Raw genomic sequence first — 21,006 nt, 5'->3', positions numbered from 1 at the left:
ACTATCTATCACCCACACTCCCTGCTGCCACTGCCCCCTTTCCCTACCTGGTCAGAAGCCATCTCTGTTTTTGTTTTTCTCACTAAATAGCATTGTGACTCATTTGGACTTGAGCCACACTGGCCTCAGAAAGCCCTAACAGCCGGGTAAGGTGCCCTGGGGAACCTATCCAGCTTCCTCTGTGGCCCAGCCCCTGACCAGCTGCTTGGAGTCCACAGCAAAATTTCATGTCACTGCACTCTGGGAGGAGGGTTCTGATGACCACATAAGCCAGTGGACAGAGAGTGCCAAAGCAGGGAGGAGGGAGGCTTCAGACTGGGCAAGGAGAAAGTATTTCTTTAGCCAAGAGCAATGATATATTATTCAAAGTGGCACATTAGTCTCCTGAGAAGAGGAGGTGTAGCTGAGTGGTAAGTTATGCAAGCGAAGCGCGCGCGTGCGCACGCGTACACACACACACACACACACACACACACACACACACCAGCAGCAGCAGCAGCAGCAGCAGCAGCAGCAGCAGCAGCATGCACATCTGCACCATGAAGTGGCTGCTCTTAAGGAAGTAACTTCTGTTTCTCTCTTGCCCTTTCTGCAGAACCCTGAGACCTCGGACACTAACTCCAGGGCTCCTCTGGGTCCTGATGAGCTCCAGAAGGACAAAGATGGCAGACACACAGGTCATTATGACCCGAGTGGTCAGTCATCCTTGGGAGTACATGCAGGTCCACATACCAGCCTCTGTCCTAGGAGGCCCAATGACTCCTTTCATTACGGAGGGTTAAAGAACAAGAGAACTGGGAGGATCCAGGTAGACGAAGATCACACAAAGGGGCAGACTCCACCAGGCCTCAATGCTTCCTTGGCAGATGACTCCATTGCAGATCCCAGGAAGTAAGACTTGGGCTAATCCCATAGCATAGCAAAAGAAGTTCACAGAGCAGAGGGTCTCTAGGCTCTTTCACAGTCCGTACTCAGACAAGGGGAAGGGAGACTCCAAGGATGAGTAACTGGTTCCTTAGGCTGTCAGTCAGCACAGGGTGGGACACCTGCTTGTAAGTTTTAGTGACTGTTGCCGTCCTGGGGCTCACAGGCGTTGCCCAACATTAGAACAAACCACCATTTGCCATAACGACACAAATAAATGAGATGATATCTGGGATGAATGCTGGCCAGGAAGAGGAGAAGAATGAGTTGCTGGCACACATGACTCAGGACATAGAAGAATGGGCACAAGCACACACTGGCAGCATGGAACATGGGACTAGCCTCCTGTACTGGCTGGTTTTGTGTGTCAACTTGACATGGAGTTATCACAGAGAAAGGAGCCTCCCTTGAGGAAATGCTTCCATGAGATCCAGCTGTAAGGCATTTTCTCAACTAGTGATCAAGGAGGGTGAACCCAGCCCATTGTGAGTGGTGCCATCCCTGGGCTGGTGGTCTTGGGTTCTATAAGAAAGCAAGCCAGGGGAAGCAAGCCAGTAAGAAACATTCCTCCATGACCTCTGCATCAGCTCCTGCTTCCTGACCTGCTTGAGTTCCAGTCCTGAGTTGCTTTGGTGATGAACAGCAGTGTGGAAGTGTAAGCTGAATTAGCCCTTTCCTCCCCAACTTGCTTCTTGGTCATGATGTTTTATGCAGGAAGAGAAACCCTGACTGAGACACCTCCTCACTGCCAGAGTCAGTAGGGGGAGGTAGGGCCTCGGTGTCCTACACAGGGTCTTCTGGGTAGTCATAATAGTACCTTGGTTAACATGGTCTTAGCCCCTACAAACAGTAGCTTCCCACCAAGCACTTTGGCAGTGCTGGACACACACAGAGCTGTCAGTCTGGGTAGACAATGACATGTAAAAATCATTGGTGAGACCTAGCCTCTGAGCTGAGGAGGTGCTCAGAGCTGGAGCGCTTGCCTAGCTTGTGACCTTAGGCTCCATCCCTATTACCAAAACTGGATTCTATTTCCCCCCACGGAGGACTTAGCTTTCTTATCAAGGAAGGCTTTCTACTGTATCCGATGACATGCAAGGACCTCACAGGCGTGGGATGGGCTTCCATGCAGAGTGGGCAGCCGTGGAAAGTCCCTGCACAGGGAGGCAGTCTGATAGGAAGGAAGGCAGCTGAGAGCCCTGCCCTGGTCAGCAAGAACACCTCTTCTGGGAAGCCTTCCTGGCTTGCTGAGAGTTCACAGATGAGAGCTGCGTTCTTGGCACAGGATCTTAGTTCTACACAGGAGAAGGAGGAGGAGAAGGAGGAGAAGGAGGCAAGCATGGAGCCCCCACAAAAACATACACACTGACTTGCTATAAACCCAGTAACTGTGTTAGCTCCTGGATGGAATGCAGATGCTTGCCTGGGACACCTGGTCAGAACCTTGCGTGTTCATGTCACTTCTCAGTACACACTAGGGGCATCATGAGACACCAGATGTAGTAATGTCTACCTCCACAGATGACTAGGGATCCACACCCACCAGCCAGACCAGGGGAAAGGCTACAAGGCGGGAGTTGGCAAGAATCAGTACTGGGCTCATTTAGGATATTTGAGATTCATCCAGGACCATGCTGGGTGGACTTCATTCCTAAGAACTCCTTGATGGATTATTTTTCATTTTGAATTGCAAGCATTATTCCATCAACAACAGAAAAATTTGATTGGAAGTTAGAGGCAAAGAACATAGGGAATAAATGCTCCCGAAGTCCTGAGATGTCCGGAAATTACAACGGTCACAAACTCCAGCCTGGAACAGTCTGTCCAGCACCCGAAGCTAAGGAGTCCGGCCCAATCAAATCCAACCACCAATGAACTTCCAACTCCGGGTACACCTGATCACATTACAAATCTGTTGTTTAGCTGTGCAAACAGACTCTGCTATCCACACTCTTTCAACAAACACTTCCTGAGCCAGGTGCACTGTGCAGGCTGAGAACGAAGAGGGAGGGGTGTGTGTAAAGAATGAAGGGGAATGTGTGTGTCCATGTATGTCCGTGTTTGTGTGTGTGTGTGGAGGGGGTGTTTTCTCCACCCGTAAGCTCAGTTTACTGAGCATTATAGATAAGTAAATCAACAGCTCTCCTGTAAGTACCTTATGCACCAGAGAGCCATGCAATGTATTATGGGAAGAAGGAGGAAGGTCAGCTCCAGGTTCAGGGAGGAAATGAGGGGGTATCTAGTTGAACAGGAGAAATTGGAACTGAGTCCCTAGGTGAGGAGTGGTGGACAGCTTATTTCCAAGAGAACCCAGAGCTTGAAAAGGTACTTTGTAGAGGCCACTGGGGACTGGGCTGCGGTTGGAATCTGTGATAATGTATTAAGTGGCTAAATACCAGGTAATGGGAAGACTACAGGCTCCGAAAGGGCTGTAAAGCCCTTTACTCTGAAACTATTGGGGATCTCATGAAGAGGTTTAAGTAGATGAAAGCCATGAGATGTGTGAGTTAGAAACACAGCATTAACAGGAGTATGAGTAGAATGAGGGAGGAGAAAGACGGATAGGAGAACCAATTAATAGGATCTGGAGGGGAGGGAGTAGATCTCTCCCAGAAATGATGAGTCCTAAACAATGAGGGAAGAGAAGAAAAATAATTGACAAGGGTCAGTGAGGTGGCTCAGCAGGTAAAGGTGACTGCCACACAGACCTGACGATCTGAGTTGAATCCTTAACCCCATGGTGGAAGCATCAAGTCATCCTCAAACCTCCACACATGTATGCACTCTTACACACGCACACACACACACACGCACACACACACACACGCGCACACACACACGCACACACTCACACACACACGCACACACTCTCACACACACTCATACACACACGCACACACACACTCATACACACACACGCACACACACACGCACACACTCACGCACACACGCACACACACACGCACACACACTCATACACACACACACACACGCACACACACACGCACACACTCACACACACGCACACACACGCACACACTCACACACACGCGCACACACACGCACACACTCACACACACACGCGCACACACACGCACACACACACACACGCGCACACACACACGCACACACTCACACACACACACTCACACACTCACACACGGGGGTGGGTTTAGGGGGAGAGAAAGGAGAGGCTACATAAAATAAGGAGTTTGTAAATTATAAGAACATGGGAGACACTGATATGACAGATGAAAGGAGACAACAAGGATGAGTCGAGAAGAGTGAGGCAGGCCAGGGCACTTGGGAGAGGACACTGTTGGGAGTCTTGGTAAAGACTGGCTGTGAGGCCTCTGGAACAAAGGAGAACAGAGGAGCTCATCCGGGAGAACAGCAGGGAGATGAAGAGTGGCTCAAGCAGAACCTGACACTAAAGATGGGAACGAGTGGACACAAGCAAGCTAAAAAGGGTGAAGGAGAGCCCTGGGAGAGTAAGTCTGTGGGAAGAGCCAGAGCCGGAGCCGGAGCACAGCCAGAGAGACCTCAGGAGGGCACCCTTGACTGAGGGAGCCGGGGCAATGCAGTCCTAAGGAAAAGACCAAGAGGAAGTGTGGAGAGCTCAGCTGACAGACCCACACCCCTTCCAAGAGTGTCCATATGCTTTCCTACAGGCTTCCTGACCACCCTACCTGAGCCATCGGCCCCTCATTCTCTACTCTACCATGACCATTTCTGTGTTCTAGACATGCTGTTGTCTGCCTTGTGATGACACAGACGACACCCTACCCCCAATCCTGTGTCACCACTGTAACTGCAGTACTGGGAGCAGGGTCTGTCACAAGAGGCTGATCACTCTATCTCTGATGGTTTGAATGAAAATGGCCCCCATAAGCTCATATATTTAAAAACTTGGTCCCCAGTTGCCCAGTTGGTGGAACTGTCTGGGAAGGATTAGGAGGTGTGGCTTTGGGGGAGGAGGTATGTGTGTCACTCAGGGTGGGCTTTGAGGTTTCCCAGTTAGCTCTCTCAGCCTGGTGGTTGTGTCTCAAGACATAAGTTCTCAGCTACTGCTCCAATGCATTACCTGCTACCACGTTCCCTGCCGTGATGGTTGGGGACTCTAACCCTCTGAAACATAAGCCCCAAGTTGAACACTTCCCTTTACAAGTCGTTTGGTCATGGTGTGTTTTCATAGCAACAGAAAACGAACAAAGTCAGTACCCAATATCACCTGACCCCCTGGAAGCAGCAAATACTCAGGGAACATGTAACAGACTCCGTACCTGACTGTGCTAAATGCTGGGGACATGGTGAGAAAACAAAACTTTGTAGCTTGATGCTAGAAATAAGTGAAGACTAACACCAAGCATTGGCAGCAATAATAATAATAATAATAATAATAATAATAATAATAATAATAATAAATATCTCACAGCATGATCACGAGGCAGGACTTATTCTATCCCCATGCCTTTTGTGGGAGTCCCTCTCCAAACCCAGAGCCACCACTTTCTCTAACTGAAGAATCATCTTTCTGGGAAGCTATTAACGCTTGAGGTTTGATTGTCATTTCTTCCAATTTTCTCACCCTTTTCACAGGTTCCTGGGAAGTGGGAACACCTGCCCTCTGCTCTCAATTGTTAGAATCTGACTCCGTCTATTTCTATGTAAGTGGGAGAAGAAATCCCAGACTTAGATAAGAGGAAGCAAACAGCACAAGGGTCATGCAGAACCCAGTTCCAGTCCCGTTACTCTGCATGGTGTATTAAACATCTTAGTGGCTGGGTTTCCTCACAGCTGACCGGAATACTAACTCTCCCAGCAGAGGTCATGTAGAATTAAAATGGGATGATGTACTTGGAGGACTCAGCCCTCTGCTACCTTCATACAAACCAAGCCAAAAGGTGAAAAAGTCCTTACATTTCCAACCACGGAGCCTATGTCAAGATGCACAGAATAGAAACTGGTCAGCGACCTCAGGAATGATCTCAAATCCCACACACTTATCCAGACTCCCCCACAACAAGTCTGACTTCAATTTTGGCTATTCTACTTTTCTCCTTCGTTTCATGCAAATACAACCATTTCCCCCTGGCAGATCACATCTCATCTCACGGCAAGACTCTAAACCCAAGCCAGATTCCACGGTGCAAGTTGTGGCAGAGTTGGGAACACCACGCCTCAAAGCTAGCCTAAGAACACAGTCGGAAGCCCAGTGTGCATACCAGTGCCAACATACTCAGCTCCAAGAAGGCAAGGAAGACTGGTCACAACATGCCTGGCCTGCCCCAAAGCTACAGGATAGGCTCCTCTGGCCCTTCTTCTGTTTCAGCTATAAGGAAACACTTTTCCTTGGCCTCTGGGTGTCTCTCACCTTCTTCTTCCCACCCCAAGCTATGCATGTTTTTCTAAAACTCAGTCCTCTACTTCCTTGAAACCCTGGTGGAGCCTGAAGAGATGGCTCAGATGTTGAAGGCTAAGGCTTACAACCCAGACTCAAATGTCCATTCTACATCTCTAGTCACAACTGTCTTGGCTCAGGTCCTGTATCATGAACTGTAAACTGGACATTTCCTATGGATGAGCCAATGTCATTTAACTCATCTGAAAACTCATCAGTGTCAGAAGAGTAGATGGAGTTCAGTGGTTGAGGACTTGTCAAACATCCATGAAGGTCTGAGTTCTGTCCTCAGCATGGTAATCGATCAATTGGTACCAACATTAACTATCTCTTCCCGATTCCCGTGCCTACCCTCCTGAAGATGGTACTGCCATGAAACACCAAATGTCAACTTTCATCTTTGACTCCTGAAGTCTGCACATCAGATGGGCTCTTCCCTTGCAACCTCCCATTGACTGTGTATCTGCCACTGGCCACATGACAGCACCATGCATTACCCCTATAACCTCCTGCCTAGCCATCAGATAAGTGTTCCTAAAATGTCGCTTTAGTCAATTCTCCACTCAACATAACTTAAACAGATTCCTATTGTCTTGAAAACAGCTGGCACTGGGGGTCTAGAAAAGGAGTTGATAAACCACAGACCACTGGTCAAATCCAGCCTACCCTCATTTTCTAGACAAGGTTTACTAGAGCATAGCCATCTCCCCTTTGTTGACATAGCAGCTTGGCTGCTTTCAGGCCACCCAGGTAGAGCTGAGTAACTCTGAAAGACCACACCATTCTATAAGCAAAAGTATCTAGCCTCTCATCCTTCACTAAACAAGTGTGCTGGCCTGGGCTGTAATAGTCAGAAGGCAAGAGATCCCACCAAAGATCTATGCTGCTTCAGACAAAGCTCCTGTTCCTGTTGGTCTGCAGATAGGCCCACTTTCTTTACACCATATATCCATGCTTCCATATCCAGAAAATCTCATATGATCCCTAGACTCTCTCCCAGCTAACTTTTCTTCTTAGAGAATGACAAAGCACCACTTGTCTGTGAGGGCCATTCCTGAAGCCCAGGGGTTCACCTCCTCTGACTTCGTCTACACCAGTGGTTCTCAATCGTCCTAGTGCTGTGACCCTATAATATAGTTCTTCATGTTATGGTGACCTCCACAACCATAAAATTATTCTTGTTGCTACTGTTATGAATCATAATAAAAAAATATCTGCCTGGGTTCGGTCCCCAGCTCCGAAAAAAAGAACAAAAAAAAAATATCTGATATGTAGGATATCTGATGTGCAACCCCTGTGAAAAGGCCATTCAACCTCTCAAAGGGGTCGCAACACACATGTTGAGAACAACTGATCTACACCACTCATACAAACCTAGAGAGAGATTTCTTTCCTCCAGGACTCAGACTTCATAACATCCACTGAGCACCGGCAATAATAACAACCTTGCTCATCATCCCAAACACAACCTCAACTGCGTCATTTGGTTAAAAAAGAAAAAAAAAAAAGGCATCAAACAAACTTACCAGTGAAGGCCTTGGGGTCCACATTTGAAACCTTAAGCTTGCTTCCAAAAGCATTCACTCTGGCCAACACCACCTGAAAGCAAGAAAATAACGTTAGCTCTAGAAGAGAATGTTACCTGTCCTCTTCCAACTGGTGCTGTGCAGTAAGTTTTGACTAACCATTCTCCTAGGATGTCAGCCCTGCTTCTGTCTAGACAATCCCAGTGGACTCTGCAAACTGGCCTAGGGGCCTTCCTGACATCCCGGTGCCCACCCTCTCAGCTTCCATGAAACACTGTGGCATGTCTGTGGTGACACACGACACACTGATATGACAGGATTTCTTCCTTATTTGGGAGTGGAAGGGTTCTAGACTACTGGTTTCACCCTACCCCTTGAATCCACTGTCTAGAATACCACATGCATTTAGACAGTCCTCAGTAAATATGCTAAAGGGATGGGAAGAAGTCACCCATTCAGTTCATTACCGCATGTGTGGGTTCTAAAAGAGCCCAGTTTTCACCAAAGGAATGCATGCCCCAGTCCCATTGCTTTGAATAGCGAATAGTTTGCCAGAAGGATTAATGAAATTAATCTAAAGGCACACCTTGGCAATGACACACCCCTGGGCAGAAACCTTCGGAGGCTCCCAGAATCAAAGCCAGGATGTCAGGCCTGTACCAACTGGCCCAGCCTCACACGGCAGCCTCGGCTCACCTGGATTCCCCAAATGGACCCTACTTGTCCAGAGAGATAAGACAGACAGTGAATTCCCAGACATGGAGAACCCACCAGCATCCCCTCTGGTTGGATGACTTCTTCCACTACCCTGACCACCTACTGATGCTACTCATTACAACTCGTCACCTCATGCCACGTTCATGATGCCCTCGTAAAGCTGTGGCGAAACACATATAAAATGAAGTTCATAACCTCAGCCATTTGGCAATACAGAGCTCGGCAGTGCTCTCTATGTTCATTTACAGCCACTGCCACTATCCACCTCCAGCGCGCTCTGCATCTGTAAAATGGAAACTATAACTCAGTCCCTGGGGCCAGTAAGTCTTAGTAAAACATGTATGCATGCGTGAATGAGTGAGTGAATGAATGAATGAATGAATGAGTGAGTGAATGAATGAATGAATGGAGTGAATGAAGAATGAATACACTGCTGAACTCTACCATGGTACTATATTCACATGTTTTCTGGATTATTTTCAACCCATCTTAAATCTCTGTCTCTCTCTTTTACACACACACACACACACACACACACACACACACACACCCTTTAGCTAAACACATGACTGTGATTTGTCCTTCAAGCCATTAGAACCATGTTCATGTCCTAACCCCCTTACAGGACCCTGCCTCTGGTAATCACTGCTTTAGCTGGCCACTCTCCTGCCTCGGCTTGCATGCCTTCTTGGGTTTTCCACCCACCTCATTGGCTCATTCTCTTTGTTTCTTTTTCCTTATCTCTCCAGGTCTTCTATCAGAGGCCTCAGGGCCTACTTCTCTCTCTGCTGTCATTCCCTGGTGGTCTACCTAGTCTGATTCGATATCACCACCACACCTGATGCTCACCCATATTTCTTCTCCCAGCCTGGGCCTCTCCTTTGACCAATAGTCAGAGACACATGCACATTTCTCCATGTGGACTAGTGGGGGTCTCAAGCTCAGCCCCTCTATCACAGATTCCTCCTTCCCTAGACTCGCTCCTGGCAGTGTCAGCACTGCAGTGTAAGGAAACTTGTCCAGCTGCCTTCTCAGGCCTTACCTTTCCCTCCACATCCAACAAACTTGTTCTCACATCCATGTATTATTAGCCTGGACATTTTCATCACCTCCTGTGCTGTTATCGTTCTAGACTGTTACAGCCATTTCCTAAAGGGGTCCTTACTTCTAACTACAAGGCCGCTCACACCTCTCGCCTTAGCTGATTCTCATTAGAGGAAGAAGCCTGTTACTACATGAGTCATATCAGGTCACTTTGCTTGAATCCCTCACTCTTCCTGGCAAGGATGCCAGAGGGACAGGTATTTCTAAATCTACAGGCTGTGGGGCAGGTGGTAGGGCAGGTGTGGGTGCAGGAGGAGAAATACCCTCCCTTGGGGGGCTAGCCAAGTAAGCATACAGACAACACAAAATGCTTCTTTTCCTTTCCTCCTTCTTCCTCCTCTTCCTCTTCCTCCTTTTCTTTCTTTCCCTTTATTCTCTTTTCTTTTTCTTCTTTTGTTTTGTGGGGGGAGGGAGAGGACATAGGGGGACTGAGAGGTAAGTATGATAGGATGTATGTATGATAATTCCCAAATAATCAATTTTTAAAAGACTATAACAACAACAACAATAATGAAATTTATTTGCCCAGAAATTATTTTCTTTCTGCTTTTAGTTTTTTAAGTAGATTAAACAAATATTCATTCAATAAGTAATTATTGTATTCTTGCTATGAAAACCATTGCTCTCTGAAAATTCATAATCTTGTTGAACAAGCAAGAGAAAAACAAAAACAGAGCAATGACAAAAAATAAAAGGTTATTATTGCTCTCTTTGTTCTCTTCTCTTCCCTGCTCTTCCTCTCTTCCCTGTCCTTTCTCTCTACCCCCACCCCTTCCCTCCACGTGCTCATGGCCGGCCTTTCCTCTCCTCTCCTCTTCTTCTCTCATTAAACCTCTCCACGTGGAAAAAAAAAAAAAGCCCTAAGTCACAGCCTCAAAGAAGCATGAAGTACATGAAGTCTGCCAGCACTTACAGACTTCCAGTAAACAGGCTCGCCTTCCAGAGCATGAATCCTTACTCCCCTGACTCCCCAGGGGATGCAAACTCTTCCTAAACTCTCTGCTTTTAGCCTCTGGCTTGCACTAAGTCTTGTTCACTTATTTGTATACCCACACTCATCTTCTTTTCCACCTCCTGGCACCATAACTAGAGGTAAAATTCAACCATGATCATGAAGGAGCCATAGCTAGGATCCCAGCAGCCATGCTTGGAGTCTCCGTAGTAGCCTCCTAGCCAATCCAGCCACCTCTACACACAGACTACCAATCACAACTCCATACGGGAACTGGGCTAGTTCCAATGAAACCTAAACGAAGACTCTTAGCCCTACTGTACTATACCATCTTCCAATCTGTTAGAGAAGACCATGCTAGACTCGTTTCATCTGCCCCAGGTCTTCTAAAATGGGCTGCTTGCCTGGGCAGGGATGGGGACATGTCCCTCCCTGGCCTATTAGAGATTGGCCTGAGGAGAGGCCTCCAAATGAAGTCAATCAGAGCCTTGTTCTAGAACTGATGGCCAAATGCACAGAAAGGAACCCCCCACACACACACACTCACACTGGAGTTGTAAACGGAGGCTGCCAGAGGCTGAGCCCTCACAGAAAGGGCAGCTCATCCCCAGGTGCCAACAAAGTAAAAGGGAACAGGAGCCAAATGGGCCACTGGCAATGTCACCCCTACCCTCACCACCTGGTTCAGGGTTGAGCTCCTTTGGTGACTCCCCATATCCCAGTAAGTTCCCATTTACACCTGTGCTAGAAGTGAGGTTTTTGTCTCCCTCCCCTTTTCTTCCTTTGCCTACTTCTTAGGTCAAGAACAGTTCCTAGAACATTGCATTTAATCATCTATTAAGAGAATAAACAAGTATATTGGCTCCAGGGCAGAAAGACTGGTGAAGCCCAACGCTGTCCTTTCCTAGCTATATGATCTCAGGCAAGGTTGTCTAGCCTTGGGTGGCGGTTTGAATAGGTACAGCCCCCCACAGACTCGCGTGTTTGAATGCTTGGCCCACAGGGAGTGGTACTATTAGGAAGTGTGGCCTTGTTGGAGGAAGGGTGTTACTGTGGGGGCGGGGGCGGGCTTTGAGATCTCCTATGCTCAAGCTCCACCCAGTGTGGCAACACAGTCTCTCCTTTCTGCCTTTGAATCAGGATGTAGAATCTTCAGCTCCTTCTCCAGCACCATGTCAGCCTGCATGCCACCATGCACCCCACCATGAGGACAATAAACTAAACCTCTGAGACTGTAAGGCAGCCTCAGTTAAATATTGTCCTTTATAGGGGTTGCCTTGGCCATGGTGTCTTCTCTTCACAGCAATAAAACCCTAACCAAGACACCGTGTGTGTGTGTGTGCGTGTGTGTGTGCGCGTGTGTGCGTGCGTGTGCGTGTGTGTGCGTGTGTGTGTGCGCGCGTGTGTGTGCGTGTGTGTGCGTGTGTGTGCGTGTGTGCGCGTGTGTGCGTGTGTGTGTGCGTGTGTGTGCACGTGTGTGTGCGCGTGTGTGTGTGTGCGTGTGTGTGCGCGTGTGTGTGCGTGTGTGTGTGCGTGTGTGTGTGCGTGTGTGCGTGTGCGTGCGCGTGTGTGTGTGTGCGTGTGTGTGCGTGTGTGTGCGTGTGTGCGTGTGTGTGTGTGCGTGTGCGTGTGTGCGTGTGTGTGTGTGCGTGTGTGTGCGTGTGTGCGTGTGCGTGTGTGCGTGTGTGTGTGTGCGTGTGTGTGCGTGTGTGTGTGTGTGCGTGTGTGTGTGCGTGTGTGTGTGTGCGTGTGTGTGCGTGTGTGTGTGTGTGCGCGCGCGCGTGTGTTCGTTATGTGTATGTAAGAGCCCAAATGTAAGAGCAAGTGCACGTCTACACACGTTTATTGGAAGTAGAGGACAATCTTTGCTGCTGTTCCTCTGTTCCTCATGCATCTTGTTTCTTGAGACAGGATAGACTTGCCAATTACGCTAAACTGGCCAGCCCACCAGCCTCGAGGAGCTGCCGGTCTCTAACTCTGTACCGAGTGGAGCTGTAAACCACCGAGACTGCCTGCTCTAACTCAGCCCCTCCAGCACTTTTCCTCTTGAGCCATCCCCCTGGCCTTCTCCATTCCTTTAATGACTCAATTTCTCTGCAAAAGAAGGGAAGCCACAGTACCTACTCAGAGGGGTTGGGAATAACTAAGGTCTTGAATAGAAATCCCTTCCCTGGAAACAGCCCAGGCTCCCCAAATGCTAACTGCTCTCCTTATCAACTCTAGGCCAGAGGCCCAGTGTGGGCTTCAGATGCTCATAGGTCATTGGGAGGGTGGTGCAAGAAAGGAAGGAGCTGACGGGGTATTTACAAGCACAAACTCTCCAGGGAGCAATAAGCCAGCCTTTAGTGAGATCTGAGAGTTACTAGGGCTCTCAGTAAATTGCCAGAGGTCGGAGACCCAGGACAAGTGCTGGCAGAGAAGCATGAGTGGCTGCAGGAGAGTACTGCCATGGACAGTACCACCCGGGTGATGAGAGACACTCTGTGCCTTTTGAGAGCCGATTTTCACAGCAAAGCTTAAAGAGAGAGAGAAACTTCTTACATCGCCAGGACAAGGTAATAAGGCTATAAAAATGGAACCACACAGAACCCACATGGGCCCAATTTTTGAGGAAAAACAGCGATTGCCACAGCATTTGGGGTGGGGGAGGAGTCACACTTGGGTCTCAGCAGGAAAACAGCTCTCAATGAACATAATGAGGCTGTGGAAAGCTCCTGGGTCTGCCAAATGAGCAGGGCTGGCTCTCATCTGTCCCCCTTGTCCTACCTACTCCCTGCTTTCCACAGATATCAGGATGGACAGTGCAGTCCAGTGGCCCTGCTCGAGGTGCACAGTACAGAATAGGCCCTGCTGACCATCCCCCACACCCACCCAGAGGCCTTCTTCTCCCTTCTGTTCAGACTATGGTTTACTCTCCTCTTAAACCTCTCATCATAGAGCATCTGACTCTTTCCAGCCCACTTTCCCCCAACGTGAGAGCATCAGAGCAGGGCAGCTTAATGGTTAGCGACACTAAGGTTTGCTCGAGGTATATGGGTGGGGTCCTTTGTGGCATGGAGACGCAGACATGGTGGATTAAATGAGCCAGTTCATTTAAAGCTTTCAGTCATGCCTAGAACCAGCTGCACCCAAAAGAGTTACCCTAGAGAGCAAGCTGTGAATACTGGGATGCACACCCAGTAGTCCAATGGAGCCTCAACACAGCTCTTGTCTTTACACTTCCTTCTCCTCTACCTGGGCCTTTTACATCTGCTGAAAACGCTCACTGTGCACTTCAGCCTGCCCTACAAGGTGTTGACAAAAATCAGCCACCTCCACAAACCTTCCCTGACTCTGCTCAAATGACAGAATGTCTCCTTTCCTAAGAGATGGGCCCGCCTTTTAATCTCTTGAATAAGCATCAGCTCTAAGTCTGTTGTGTATGTCCCACTCCTAGGTCACGAACAAGGGGTTCTGGGATCTCTCTCCCCGGTGTTTGCTCCCTGTAACCTTAGACATATGGAGACTTAATAAACATTTGCTGGATTAAAGTGAAACATGATGCCTAGAGCCAGGGTCCACATAAAGAGAAACAGGAACTAGCGGCTGAGAGTGTGTAGCGTGTTCGAGGCCATGGGTTTCCACCTCAGTACTGAAGAAAAATCTCTTTTTTTTTTTTGGTTCTTTTTTTCGGAGCTGGGGACCGAATCCAGGGCCTTGCGCTTCCTAGGTAAGCGCTCTGAAGAAAAATCTTAAGAAAACCAACAATTCAGCAGATGTTGGACTCTCCCCGGCACCCCTAAAGCCAGTGCTGACCTCAGGCTCAACCCAGTACTGGGGTCCAAGTCATGGTGTCTGCTTGTTGGTTTCACCCTAGTCGCACCTCCTGATGGCTGACAGAAAGCCAAAGTCAAAGCCTCTGCACATGTGCAGTGCCTTCCACCCCCTGCTCATCCAGGGGCTGTCTTCCCTTCCCTCTGAACAACGCCATGTGCAGCTGGGCGTGGGGATACTGATGCAGGAGGACCACGAGGCTAACAAGACCCTGTCTCAAAAAGAATTCTCCATGTACTCCCTTGTCTTGGGGCATTTCTTACAGCACCCTTAAGGGAATCCAGGTTTTATTTCATGATTATTTTAATCAAAGCATCAGGTGTTGGGAGACAAATGTCCTTGATTTTCACAGGCTGATGGCTCCTTAAGAGGATTTATTGACTCACCTCCCCACATAGGCAAATAAATTATGGCCACCTTTTGCTTATACCTCCTTTCTCATTAGTTACCCGGCTTCTTCACTCATGAAAAATACAACAAAGACTGTCTCCAGCATGAAGTACATTTTTAATACGTTATCACAGCATTCTTTTTGAAAAAAAAGAAAATCTGACTCTCTGTCGACTCCTGGGCCGTTGCCATTAGCTAGATAAATGCCGACTTAATGAAATGATTCTGTAATACACGAGGATGGCTTAATGCAGCATTAGCTGAAAGAGCAAAAATGAGAAGCAATCTAAAACCTGCTCCATTACGTGCTCCCAGCTCACAGAAGACAGTCCCTGGAAGGACAGAAGAGTATACAGTCATCTTTAACGAGCATGAGGGGAACTGAAGATATGATGTTGGTTGTGCAGGAGACAGGACAGTTCCTGCAAAACTCAAGAAAAAATGGGAGTCGAGAGGAAATCTCAGCACATGTAGAGGCAACGGCAGTGTTGGTATGGCAGTGGGAGAGACTCAGACCAGCCTTCACTGGCTGCTTGGCTACCTGTTCCCAGGCCCTAGATGCTTGGTCCCAGGCCCAGTCAAGCTCCCGGTCCAGGGACAGTGCTTCTCATCCTCCTACAATGTGCTTCTGTGTGCTTCCCAATCCTGCCAGCTCAGCCCTGCCCAGTGGTTTTGGGCAAGAAGCTAAACTGTTTCCGAGCTCCACTCTCTTCATCTAGGTACAGTACATTGCTCTCTGGGTACTGTCTGTCCTGTGCCCATTCCCCTGCTCCACTCTAGTCTGGGGGCTGGAAAGATGGGTCATCGGGGAAGACTGGTAACTGCTCTTCCGGAGGACCCAAGTTCAGTTCCTAGCATCCATACAGGGAAGCTCACAAATCCCTATAATTTCAGACCCAGGAGACTTGAACCCCACCTCTAGCCTTCACAGGGACCCACCCCCAATACACATATACAGAGACACACAGAGAGACAGAAACAGTGAGAGACAGAGAGACGGAGACTCGGGCTTATCTTGGAGCAAACTGGATACATTTTGTCACATGTTGACCCCATAAAGAGAGGCCTGGAGGTATGCCTGGGCTATGAAGAATGTGAATGGATCCTTCCAAATGGGAGCAATGATACCCAGAAGGTAAGCAACACTTATGTCCCCAAAACTAGGCAAAATTCTCACAATGACAAAAATGGGTTCCAGGACCCCAGGCAAGAGGCAGCGGGAAGCAAAAGGTTTCCTTTCCAAGTCTGCAAGTTGAACCCCAAAGTCATCCTGAGAACCAGAAGGACCTATGAAAGGAACTCTGAAATGAAACCTAACACATCCAGGCCAGTGAACATTTGAGGAGAAGTCCATTTGTTGATGGATCATTCCTTCCCCTGGGTCTTCTGTGGGGCTCTTTTCTACATACACGGTGTGTACAGATGATAGGGATAGTCAAATAGGAATAGCAACAAGCTCCCCTCTTCAAGAAAACCAGCTGTTCGGTAGCTGAGACTTCCAGCCCAACAGGGGACTAAAGCATTCCTGCAGGCATGATTTCTAGCCAGAAGTCACAGTAGGTAGGTGGGAGGGGGTGAGGATGTTTATATAGTTAGGCAATTCCTCCTTGGACCTCTTTAAGAGACGAGTAACTTAAAACGTTCTTCCCTGCATCAAACAGGGATGAGACAAGTTTCAAAGGCTTTCTACTCTTTGGTCAGTAAAGAACCATCACTAAGTCTGTGGGAGGAAGACTGTTGTATCTCCATAAAGCTAAAGGTCCCAGAGTTTTCTAGGAAAAGCAAATTCCAAAAGGCAGGATGAAGGACCAAATCCCAAGGTTTGTCAGGAAGGCCTAGAAGACTTCATGAGGACACTCTGTGTGCGGTCACTCACCTGGGCCTGCCATCAAGCTTTTCCAGGTCACCTAAAGCCCTGTACACAGTGATCTCTGAGCACTGGTGACCAGAATTTCCAAAATAACAACAAAAAAAATAGTATATTCTCTCAGTCTGTTTGAAGGTTTGAGTCTGAGCTACCAGGAGAGGGATTGGAGATAATGAGGAAGTGCAGAGGAGTTCATTAAAAATAGTTCCCCGAAGGTACCAGCCAAAATCCTTGTCGCCAAAATCCTTGCTGAACCTACTTAGGTGCTGAAAATAATGGGAGACTGTACATGCCTGCCTCAGACAGAACTGCTGCACGCATTAATCTGGACTCTTACATCAAGGCTGGCTTGTTGGTCTTCAGAAAAGCTGGCTACTTACCTAGGGCAGCTCAGAGACAGTCACTTGGAAAGGCCAAACTAGCTTTTGTGCCTTCAACTTATGCCTCCACCTGCAGGCCCTGGCCTGGCCTGGCTGTTGAAGCACCTTAGTCTACCTGAGAGGTCTTTCTCAACCTGTGGGTTGGGATCCCCTGGATGACCCTTTCACAGGGATCACACATCAGATATCCTGCATATCACATGTTTGCATCATGATTCATAACAGTAGAAAAATTAGTTATGAAGGCAATGAAAATTATTGTATCATTGTGGGTCACCACAACATGAGGAACTGTATTAAAGGGTCACAGCATTAGGAAAGTTGAGACTCACTGCTCTACTCCAACAAGCCCAGGGGAAATGGAGGAGGCAGGCCTTGGGATTAAAGTCCTGGATTCCCATGCAAACACTGGCCCTCCCATGCCACTATTAACAGATACATTTTTCCCCTCTGGGGCCAGTCTCACAGCCTGTAATTATCTTCTTCCTTGAGCACCTGGTTGGCTTCCTCTCTGTCCCCAGCTCCTCTCAGCTAAGGCAAAATCAGTGGCCCATTCTTGAACCTCAGCCACCACGTGGTGCAGAGACTACCACACTACAGGACCTCCACAGATGAATGACAGCTTGGGAACTGTCTGGCTTCAGATACCAGTCAGACGCCTTCGAGAGCCACTGGTGACCTTGCCATGCTGCATACAGGCCAAGTCCCAGAGGGATGGGAGGGCAGCCCAGTGTCCTCTTGAAGGCCTGTGGCTACCTCAGTGCCTCCAGTCAGTGCCTCCAAATCTCCTCTAACCCAGCACAGCTCGGCCCACTCACCTGAGTGACAGCATAGAGGGAAACTGTAGAGAGGTGAGGACCACAGTGAGTTCTCTTGAGAAGCCACCACCAGAAAAATTAAACCTGAGCATAAATAGAGAGCTCAGGTACAGAAGGGGTCTGGGAGAGCCAGGGGCGCCCAGCCCTCAATGCTATAGAGAGATCAGGTACAGAAGGGGCCTGGGAGAGCCAGGGGTACCCAGCCCTCAATGCTAGATAGGCAGGGTACTGTGGTACAGAAGAGAGGGTTACACAACACAGTGAGACCCTGTCTCAAAAAGATAATAAAGGAAGGAAGGAAGGAAGGAAGGAAGGAAGGAAGGAAGGAAGGAAGGAAGGAGTTGCCCAAGGAACAGGGACTGTGCAGAACTCGTTTCTTTAAGTCAACTGTGAGAAAGCCTGGACCAACCACAGGGGTGTTGCTGGACATCCTTCCTCGTGCAGGAGGAAAACCTTCACTGTACATGCTCCTTACTGCCTTGGTCAGGAAGGAGTCTGCATCAGTCTGGGGGCATTTCAGAGTTCATAGCCCAGGACAGGTGCCAAAACCAAACCAAACCAAACCAAATAAAAAAATAAAATCTCAGTTTTGGCTTTGAGTATGAACTTATTTATTTATAGGGCTAATTTTCTTTGCCCTTTAATGATCATGAAAGTGATACACGCAGGATTGAACCAAGGAAACCACACAGTAAGAACCGGAATAAAATCGCCTCTAATCCTACATGATGAGAAGCCCTGGTAATATCTGCTGCCCTTCCTTCCTTTCCTTAATGAAAATTTAAGAGAGATGGGTGCATACTGTGAAGAAATTTCAGTAACACATTTTCTTGCAGTAAAACCCACCCACAACTGCTCCACACAGTTCCCAGCAAGATGCTTACCCATAGTGAGTTAATAAATAATAAAACAAATAAGAGAATAATGTTTGAAAAAATGAATTAATCTGGTGAGCCCCAATTCCTTTACCAACCGAAAAAAATCACCACTAAATCTAGGATGGAAGTTCTCATCACATGAAAACATGAAACCCATTTTATATTTTCTCATCTAGATCATCTCAAGGTAATAGTTTGAATGAACCACATTTTTCAAATCAAAGCAATTTTACAACTGCATCTGATTATTTTGAAGCAGGAAATCAAGTCTGGATGGCCTAGGAAGGTCAGCGGGTTGGCCAAGTCATTATAAAGGCTGCTTCAGTTATGATATATCCGGTCACCCACACAGTGAGTCGGGCAGATGAGTCTTGTGACACCCAACTGGGAGATGCTCTAATGTCTGCCCTGATACTTACGGCTACTGGGTTTTATACTTGGGTTCCAGTGCTTGGTCAGCAAAGAGTCTCAAATCCTTCTTCATGAAGAGAGGACTGCAGGATGAAGGGCTCCTTTGCATATGCCTCTTTCCACCTCTTATTATATCCACACCATTCAGCAATGCACCCACACCAAGCACTAGGTGGAGTACTGGGATACTGGGATACCACAGTGAACAGACCGATGCTCCACCCATTGCCATGGAGCTGCAGGTGATAAGTGGTCCTCATCCATTAGCCTCATAGGACTGCAGCAATTATTCCTCTTTTATAGATGATGTAATATTTACTAGAATGTTCTACTCAGGTCATAGGTGAAAGGCTAGTTTCAAACACAGGACTCCCCAGCAAAGGTTCTTTCTACTGTGCCAATCACATTGGTGGACATGCTTCCTCTTGCTGACAACTTGAGTCTTTTTGGGTTGACAGTCCTTTCTGATGCCTGGGTAACAGGCTGGCTGCTGATTGTGAGCAGTGAAGTGCTCTGATCTCTAGATGGCTCTAGGTGTACTTGTCCTGGTTTCAATGGTTGCTGAGCTTCTAGTTCCTGGTTAGCATTATCCTGGTTCTCTTCACTCTAACTCCAGATCAGTTAATCACCTGCCATTGCTACCACAATGGCTGCCTACCATCTTCCCAGTATTCCATTTCCTCTCCACCACTGACCAGGCTGGGTACATGGCCTCCCAATTAAAGAGAGTTCTCAGTGTCCTTTGCAGCTATATGTGTTCCTAGCACAAAGATCTGACCTCAGGAGGAAAAGAATTACTGATTCAAGGTCTTCCCCGTAAAGTGATATGACCCCTCGTACCCTGGTTCTTCCCACCGAGGAAGGTGAAATGAAGCTTTAACCTTCAGCCACCAAGTGGAAGTCACTTGTTGAAGACACCAGGCCTAGACCCCCTTCACTCTGGACTGGCATATAAGAAGTCACCCTCCATCTGGGCTCAGCTATTATGGGAGTGTGGGGCCTGTGGGTCTCCTTAACAGAAGAACAAGCCCAAGTAGCTTGAATGAAATCAGTTCCACGCACCGCCAGTAAAGCTATGAAGCACTTAAAAGGGAGTGTCTAGCCCTGTGTATGAAAGTGTTCATTCCATGTTATTATCTCATCAAAAAATGTGAATAAAGGCCACCTCCTGAACCTCAAAGGGAAATTCTACTTGGTCAAAGAAAACTGAGGAACCCAAAAAAAGGAAATCAGCTTCCTTCAGCAATAATAGGCAATCCCAAGAGAGGTGAGGCCTGCAACCAGTCCTCCGTCTCCTACAGCAGCTCTCTCCTCTTCCAGCAAAGGCACTGCAAGCCAAACTAAGGGCCAAGGCTAATGTCTGCATGGACAGTTATCACAGGAGTGGTGCTCCTGACCAAGAACTCAATGGTCAGCTTTTAAGAGAAATTATATAACTTTGTGATTTGAAACTGTAAACGCCTTGTGTGGTTTTTGTTGGTATCGCTCCCTTGCTCCCCCATCCCCAGAGAAGAGGGCTGCTGGTGGTCCAGGAGTCTCCTGCAGAGGACATATGCATCGTGCACATCATCTACGGGAGGTGTATACTGGCTGAGTCCAAGACGAGAAGCGGTCATGTGATCTTTTATTTAGTGGTTCAGAAACAGTCTGTAGCACAAAACACATTAAATTAATCACTCCTGCAGGTCCCGAAGGCTTCTAAATACGGCACACAGAACTCTCAAGATCAGCTTTAGCAAAGCACGGGAAAGGAGGGACCTGGGTAAGGCTGGTTAGAGCAGAAGCTAAAGTAAAAATGTATCTTGGAAGCCACTGACCAGCTGTG

At 48.0% G+C, this 21,006-nt stretch overlaps 1 protein-coding gene across 10 annotated transcripts in view; it reads right to left on the bottom strand.

Moving 5' to 3' along the window:
* The window catches only part of Bmal1 (basic helix-loop-helix ARNT like 1), a 98,520-nt gene that overhangs the window by 64,856 nt on the left and 12,658 nt on the right, over window positions 1–21,006 (bottom strand). For all 10 annotated transcript variants that reach the window (XM_006230029.5, XM_017589065.3, XM_017589068.3 and 7 more), the window contains 1 exon segment: window positions 7,852–7,924. The gene's annotated coding sequence lies outside the window, so the exon portion shown is untranslated.

This window comes from Rattus norvegicus, chromosome 1, assembly GCF_036323735.1.
Source record: "Rattus norvegicus strain BN/NHsdMcwi chromosome 1, GRCr8, whole genome shotgun sequence".
In the NCBI taxonomy this organism is placed as follows: Eukaryota; Metazoa; Chordata; class Mammalia; order Rodentia; family Muridae; genus Rattus; species Rattus norvegicus.
The sequence above is the reverse complement of the archived record's forward strand: the minus strand, read 5'-3'. Positions and strand labels throughout refer to the sequence as shown.